This window comes from Aethalodelphis obliquidens, unplaced genomic scaffold (assembly GCF_003676395.1).
Source record: "Aethalodelphis obliquidens isolate GAN/ISIS:26980383/991018 unplaced genomic scaffold, ASM367639v1 scaffold54, whole genome shotgun sequence".
NCBI classification, from domain to species: Eukaryota; Metazoa; Chordata; class Mammalia; order Artiodactyla; family Delphinidae; genus Aethalodelphis; species Aethalodelphis obliquidens.
In genome coordinates this window covers 3342737-3350880 of record NW_020837998.1, presented here as the reverse complement: position 1 = coordinate 3350880, position 8144 = coordinate 3342737, and the positions used below count along the sequence as shown (strand labels likewise).

The 8144-nt window shown below is 40.0% G+C and overlaps 1 pseudogene; it reads right to left on the bottom strand.

The window, feature by feature from the left end:
- Nucleotides 1–230: 230 nt before the first annotated feature.
- On the bottom strand, nucleotides 231–7262 carry LOC113609085 (C-terminal-binding protein 2 pseudogene; annotated as a pseudogene).
- Nucleotides 7263–8144: the final 882 nt, after the last annotated feature.

The following is an 8144-nucleotide window of genomic DNA, read 5'->3' as shown; positions in this document are numbered from 1 at the left end:
GGTCCTTAATAAATCACATCCTAGTCTTTTTCAGTGCCTCAGTAAGCAGACCACATATTCAGTTTTCCCACCTCTTGGCCTCTAGCTCTTTTGTAGTTTTAACACTGCAACCCATGATGCAAATATCCAGAAACAGTTAAAAAGACTGTCACATTCCTTTTCTATTCATCTATTTTTGACTGTCTCTTGGTCCCAAGTGTATCTGAATGATTACCTTTCGTCATTCTATGCTATTCCTCATTACGGTATTCTCAATTGTCCCCATGTATTGTGGGCGGGTTGTAAGAGGGAGCTTGGGAAGGGTGTGCCAGTGTGAGGATGTTATGGGTCACTGGGATTTCTCCAAGGATAGTCCCTTCCATGGCTGCAGGAAGTCCTCGCAGAGCCATGGCCAGGATGCTTGGTGGGTATCTGTATGTGGCACCATTGAGCTCTGCATGAATTGCTTGCTGATCTATTATTTATTATTATTATTATTTTAGTATTAGTTGTTTTTTTTGTTGTTTTTTTATACTGCAGGTTCTTATAAGTCATCAATTTTATACACATCAGGGTATACATGTCAATTGCAATCACCAAATTCAGCACACCACCATCCCCAATCCACCTTGGCTTTGCCCCCATGGTGTCCATATGTTTGTTCTCTACATCTGTGTCTCAACTTCTGTCCTAGAAACCAGTTCATCTGTACCATTTCTCTAGGTTCCACATACATGCGTTAATATGCGATATTTGTTTTTCTCTTTCTGACTTCCTTCACTCTGTATGACAGTCTCTAGATCAATCCACATCTCAACAAATGACTAAATTTCTTTCTTTTTTATAGCTGAGTAATATTCCATTGTATATATGTACCACATCTTCTTTATCCATTCATCTGTTGATCAGCATTTAGGTTGCTTCCATGACCAGGCTATTGTAAATAGTGCTGCAATGAACATTGGGGTGCATGTGTCTTTTTCAATTATGGTTTTCTCTGGGTATATGCGCAGTAGTGGGTTTGCTGGATCATATGGTAATTCTATATTTAGTTTTTAAGGCACCTCCATACTGTTTTCCATAGTGGCTGTATCAATTTACATTCCCACCAACAGTGCAAGAGGGTTCCCTTTTCTCCACACCCTCTCCAGAATTTGTTGTTTCTAGATTTTCTGATGATGCCCATCCTAACTGTTGTGAGGTGATACCTCACTGTAGTTTTGATTTGCATTTATCTAATAATTAGTGATGTTGAGCAGCTTTTCATGTGCTTCTTGGCCATCTGTATGTCTTCTTTGGAGAAATGTCTATTTAGGTCTTCTGCCCATTTTTGTATTGGGTTATTTGTTTCATTAATATTTAGCTGCATGAGCTGTTTATATATTTTGGAGATTAATTCTTTGTCCATTGATTTGTTTGCAAATGTTTTCTCCCATTGTGAGGGGTTTTTTTGTCTTGTTTATGGTTTCCTTTGCTGTGCAAAAGCTTTTAAGTTTCATTAGTTCACATTTGTTTATTTTTGCTCTTATTTCCATTACCCTAGGAGGTGGATCTAAAAAGATCTTGCTGTAATTTATGTCAAAGAGTGTTCTTCCTATGTTTTCCTCTAAGAGTTTTATAGTGTCTGGTCTTCCATTTATGTCTAGAATCCATTTTGAGTTTATTTTTGTGTATGATGTCAGGGAGTCTTCTAATTTCATTCTTTTACATGTACCTGTCCAGTTTTCCCAGCACCACTTATTGAAGAGAGTGTCTTTTCTCCATTGTATATCTTTGCCTCCTTTGTCATCTATTTGTTGACCACAGGTGCCTGGGGTTATCTCTGGGCTTTCTGTCTTGTTCCATTGATCTATATTTCTGTTTTTGTGTCAGTACCATATTGTCTTGATTACTGTAGCTTTGTAGTATAGTCTGAAGTCAGGGAGTGTGATTTCCCCCAGCTCCGTTTTTTTCCCTCAAGACTCCTTTGGCTATTCGGGGTCTTTGGTGTCTACATACAAATTTTAATATGATTTGTTCTAGTTCCGTAAAAAATCCCATTGGTAATTTGATAGGGATTGCATTGAATCTGTAGATTGCTTTAGGTAGTATAGTCATTTTCACAATATTGATTCTTCCAATCTAAGAAAATAGTGTATCTCTCCATCTGTTGGTTTCATCTTTAATTTCTTTCATCAGTGTCTTATAATTTTCTGCATACAGGTCTCTTATTTCCCTAGGTAGGTTTATTCCTAGGTATATTATTCTTTTTGTTGCAGTGGTAAATGGGAGTGTTTCCATAATTAGTTTTTCAGATTTTTCATCATTAGTGTATAGGAATGCAAGAGATTTCTGTGCATTAATTTTTTATCCTGAAACATTACCAAATTCATTGATTAACTCTAGTAGTTTTCTGGTGGCATTTCTAGGATTCTCTATGTATAATATCATGTCAACTGCAAACAGTGACATCCTTTTACTTCTTCTTTTAAATTTGTATTCCTTTTATTTCTTTTTATTCTCTGATTGCTGTGGCTAGGACGTCCAAAATTATGTTGAATAATAGTGGTGAGAGTGGACATCCTTGTCTCGTTCCTGATCTTAGAGGAAATGCTTTCAGTTTTTCACCATTGAGAATGATGTTTGCTGTGGGTTTGTCGTATATGGCCTTCATAATGTTGAGGTAGCATCACTCTATGCCTACTTCCTGGAGATTTTTTATCATAAATGGGTGTTGAATGTTGTCAGAAGGTTTTTCTGCATCTATTGAGATGATCATATGGTTTTTATTCCTCAATTTGTTAATATGGTGTATCACATTGATTGATACGTGTATATTGAAGAATCCTTGCATCCCTGGGATAAATTGCACTTGATCATGGTGTATGGTCCTTTTACTGTGTTGTTGGATTCCGTTTGCTAGTATTTTGTTGAGAATTTTTGCATCTATATTCATCAGTGATATTGGTCTGTAATTTTCTTTTTTTGTAGTGTCTTTGTCTGGTCTTGATATCAGTGTGATTATGGCCTCATAGAATGAGTTTGGGAGTGTTCCTTCCTCTGCAATTTTTTTCAAGAGTTTAGAAGGATGGATGTTAGCTCTTCTCTTAATGTTTGATAGAATTCACATGTGAAGCCATCTGGTCCTGGACTGTTGTTTGTTGGAAGATGTTTAATCACAGTTTCAATTTCATTATTTAAGATTGGTCTGTTCATATTTTCTGTTTCTTCCTGGTTTGGTCTTGGAAGGTTATACCTTTCTAAGAATTTGTCCATTTCTTCCAGGTTGTTCATTTTATTGGCATAGAGTTGCTTGTAGTAGTCTCTTAGGATGCTTTGTATTTCTGCAGTGTCTTTTGTAACTTATCCTTTTTCATTTCTAATTTTATTGATTTGAGTCCTCTCCCTCTTTTTCTTGCTGAGTCTGGCTAGTGGTTTATCAATTTTGTTTATCTTCTCAAAGAACCAGCTTTTAGTTTTATTGATCTTTGCTATTGTTTTCTTTGTTTCTATTTCATTTATTTCTGCTCTCAGCTTTATGATTTCTTTCCTTCTGCCAAGTTTGGGTTTTGTTTGTTCTTCTTTCTCTAGTTCCTTTAGGTATAAGGTTTGATTGTTTATTTGAGATTTTTCTTTTTTCTTGAGATAGGCTTGTATGGCTATAAAATTCTCTCTTAGAACTGCTTTTGCTGCATCCCATAGGTTCTGGATCATCGTGTTTTCATTGTCATTTGTCTCTAGGTATTTTTTGTTTTCCTCTGATTTCTTCAGTGACCTCTTGGTTGTTTAGTAACGTATTGTTTAGCCTTCATGTGTTTGTGTTTTTTACGTTTATTCCCTGTAATTCATTTCTATTCTCATAGCATTGTGGTCAGAAAAGATTCTTCATATGATTTCAATTTTTTAAAGTTTACTGAGGCTTGGTTTGTGACCCAGATGTGATCTATCCTGGAGAATGTTCCATGCACACTTGAGAAGAAAGTGTAATCTGCTGTTTTGTATGGAATGTCCTATAAATATCAATTAAATATATCTGGTCTATTGTGTCATTTAAAGTTTCTCTTTCCTTATTTATTTTCACTTTGAATGATCTGTCCATTGGTGTAAGTGAGATGTTAAAGTCCCCCACTATTATTGTGTTACTTTCGATTTCTTCTTTTATAGCTGTTAGCAGTTGTCTTATGTATTGAGGTGCTCCAATGTTGGGTGCATATATATTTATAATTGTTGCATCTTCTTCTTGGACTGATCCATTGATCATTATGTAGTGTCCTTCCTTGTCTCATGTAACATTCTTTTTTTTTACATCTATTTAATCTGATATGAGTATAGCTACTCCAGCTTTCTTTTGATTTCCATTTGCATGGAAATCTTTTTCCATCCCCTCACTTTCAGTTTGTATGTGTCCCTAGGTCTGAAGTGGGTCTCTTGTAGACAGCATACAGATGGGTCTTGATTTTGTATCCATTCAGCAAGCCTGTGTCTTTTGGATGGAGCATTTAATCCATTCACGTTTAAGGTAATTATTGATATGTTTGTTGCTATGACCATTTTGTTAATTGTTTGGGGTTTGTTTTTGTAGATCGTTTTCTTCTCTTGTGTTTCCTGACTAGAGAAGTTCCTTTAGCATTTGTTGTAGAGCTGGTTTGGTGGTGCTGAATTCTCTTAGCTTTTGCTTGTCTGCAAAGCTTTTGATTTCTCCATTGAATCTGAATGAGATCCTTGCTGGGTAGAGTAATCTTGGTTGTACATTCTTCCCTTTCATTACTTTAAGTATATCATGCCACTCCCTTCTGGCTTGTAGAGTTTCTGTTGAGAAATCAGCTGTTAACCTTATGGGAATTCCATTGTATGTTATTTTTTGTTTTTCCCTTGCTGCTTTCAATAATTTTTCTTTGTCTTTAATTTCTACCAGTTTGATTACTATTGTCTCAGCATGTTTCTCCTTGGGTTTATCCTGTATGGGATTTGCTGCGCTTCCTGGATTTGGGTGGCTATTTCCTTTCCTTTGTTAGGGACGTTTTCAACTATAATCTCTTCAAATATTTTCTCTGGTCCTTTTTCTCTCTCTTCTCCTTCTGGGACCCCTATAATGTAAATGTTGTTGTGTTTAATGTTTTCCCAGAGGTCTCTTAGGCTGTCTTCATTTCTTTCCATTCTTTTTTCTTTATTCTGTTCCACAGCAGTGAATTCCACCATTCTGTTTTCCAGGTCACTTATCTGTTCTTCTGCCTCAGTTATTCTGCTATTGATTCCTTGTAGTGTAGTTTTCATTTCAGGTATTGTATTGTTCATCTCTGTGTGTTTGTTCTTTAATTCTTCTAGGTCTTTGTTCAACATTGCTTGCATCTTCTCGAGCTTTGCCTCCATTGTTTTTCTGTGGTCCTGGATCATTTTCACTATCATTTTTCTGAATTCTTTTTCTGGAAGGTTGCCTATCTCCACTTCATTTAGTTGTTTTTCTGGGGTTTTATCTTGTTCCTTCTTCTGGTACATAGCCCTCTGTCTTTTAATATTGTCTGTCTTTCTGTGAATGTGGTTTTTGTTCCACAGGCTGCAGGATTGTAGTTCTTCTTGCTTCTGCTTGCTGATCTATTATTCACCAGGGAGCTGTTGTGATAAAGAATTCCTTGTTCAAACAGTTTCTTAAGTTTTCTTGGATGCAACTTGTGATTGCCAGGCGGATGTTGGTGGCAGTGGCTTCCCTCAGCTCTAGTGAGGCTTGCTCACTATACTGTGCCATGTAGGGCATACAAATGAGATTAGGGTGCATTTCTTAAGGAAACATGAGCAAAGCTGAAGGCTGTGATTCATGAATGTTGAGGTCCACCCCTCATATCTTGCCTTCCTTGAGGTCTTGGTCTAATGCTTTCTCATCCACCAGTCCACATCAGACCGCATACACTCTGAATGCACCTTGCCTCATCTGCTTTATAGTAAAGACACTGATGAGGTGATGGTTATGTTCATTATGACTACAGTGCAAGGAGTTGCAGTTGCTCTGATACAGTAAGTCCTGCAGGGTGTAGACCCTCTGTACACCTAGGGAGAGCTCTATCCCATCCTGCATGTAGGGATCATAAAATGTGAAGATTAATCCATAGGTTTTGGCTCAAACAGCAACCCCTTGGTCTGCACAACTAAAGCGGATGAGGCTCAGCATCTTCCTAAGGATGCGGGCTGCTCCAGAGACAACCTCCTGAATCTGCTGGATGCTCTGTACCCATGCACCTTCCCACAGCACCTGGCACAGTCACATGTTCCACTAGTACAAACTGAGGATGTGGCAAATGCTGGAATTGGCCATCTCTTCCATTGCCGTGGAAGGGAAGTTGCACATGGCAATCCTGAGCTCGCCCGCAGCCTTGATGTGGATGTTGTCATAAGTGTTGCCTAACCCACATGATCACTCTCAGGGCCTTGAGTTTCTCCAGGTCCTCCGTGGTAAAGGTGATGGTGTGGTGACATCAATGGACCAACAGCCTTGTTTAAAACCTTCTTGTGGATCTCTTGAGTGGACTGTGCATCACAAAAGGCCAGGTCTTTCAGGATCAGTATATCCTTGGTGCAGTCTCTGCAGTTGAACAATGCCATCAGGGGGTGGGGGTGAAGAGGCCATTCATGATTTGGGGGTGGATACCTTCACAAATTCTGTCCAATTGCTTTCACTTGACTTTGTGCTTATCCACAAGGACCAATCTTTTTTTTTTTTTTGCATTATGCAGGCCTCTCACTGTTGTGGTCTCTCACGTTGCGGAGCACAGGCTCCAGACACGCAGGCTCAGCAGCCATGGATCCTAGCTGCTCCACGGCATGTGGGATCTTCCCAGACCAGGGCGCGAACCTGTGTCTCCTGCATCGGCAGGCGGACTCTCAACCACTGTGCCACCAGGGAAGCCCCACATGGACCAATCTTTATCGAATTTTGCACATCTCTGATTCAGAAGGCAAAGAGGCCCTATAAGAACTTAGGGGCACTCTCAGGAGTCTGCAGGTATTACACCACTATGCACCCATTACAAATTTGTCCACAAACTCTATAATTCGCACACTGGGCTGTCTGTCTTTTTAAGAGAATTCAGCTTCATTGGTTCAAAACCATTTAAGGTGATGGAACACTTGTCCTGGGCTGCATTCGTCCACTGCAAAGGGCCTCCACCCAGGAGGAGGCAGCGACCATAGTAGCAGCTCCCACTCCTCCCACCCCACTGGTCAGTGGTGGCAGTGACTGCAGCTGTGCTGGGGGCATGGGCCCTCAGGGTGGCATGGCTCCCAGCTCCCGGCTCCTGGCTCTGTCCTTCCATCCTCCGATTGTCACCTGTTCCTCTGGACCACTCCCAGGCCACCTTAAAATGATCAAAAAATCAGTTTTGAAATGGTGTGAGTATTCAAGCACCCACTAAAGCTATCTCCCAAGGGCTCAGCACAGAGGAAGCAGGCAAAAATTCCCATTTCTCTGAAAGTGTTCTAATTGCTTACATTATAAGCTGCTGCCTGAAGGTCCAGCTTGTGATTTAGCACAAGTCTAGGGGCTAGCTGCAACCTTCCCCAGAGAATGAAGAAGCCTGTGGACATTTCCCCTGCCTTCTCCCTCTGACTCACCACAATAATAAAACCCAGTCACCAGTGCCTTGTAGAAAGGAGCTGGTATACACACCATTACCCCAGCTGCTTCTGTGCCTGCTGGCTAAGGAACAGGCTTCCAAATCACCTAGCTCTGATATCCAACAAGGCTTTGTTCATGAGCATAACAAGACTATACTTAAAAAGAACCAGTTTTTAAACAGGCACAGGAGCATACCCCAGCAGCTACACACCTATGCTCACCACAGAGGGAGCAGATAAAAATGTCCGTCTCCCAGGTTTTCCCTGGAAAGCTTAACTACATATTTTCCCAGATGCTGCCTGAAGATCCAGCTTCTCATCAGCCTGCACTTAAGTGCTGATTTATCCACTGCTTTGGGACACTAGCAGGTCTTGGCACACTCTCAATGACTGGGAGCCATTAAAGAAAATGTTGGTGGCTTGGATAATGACAAAAGTCTCAGAGAACCAGGAGCTCAGGCTGGGCTGATGCTGAAATTTATCTCCTGCACAAGACCACACTGTCAAGGCTGTAAGAGGTGGCTGTTTTATCTAAAAAGTATAAACTAACATAGAGAGTCAAGGAAAATGAAGTTCTTAAT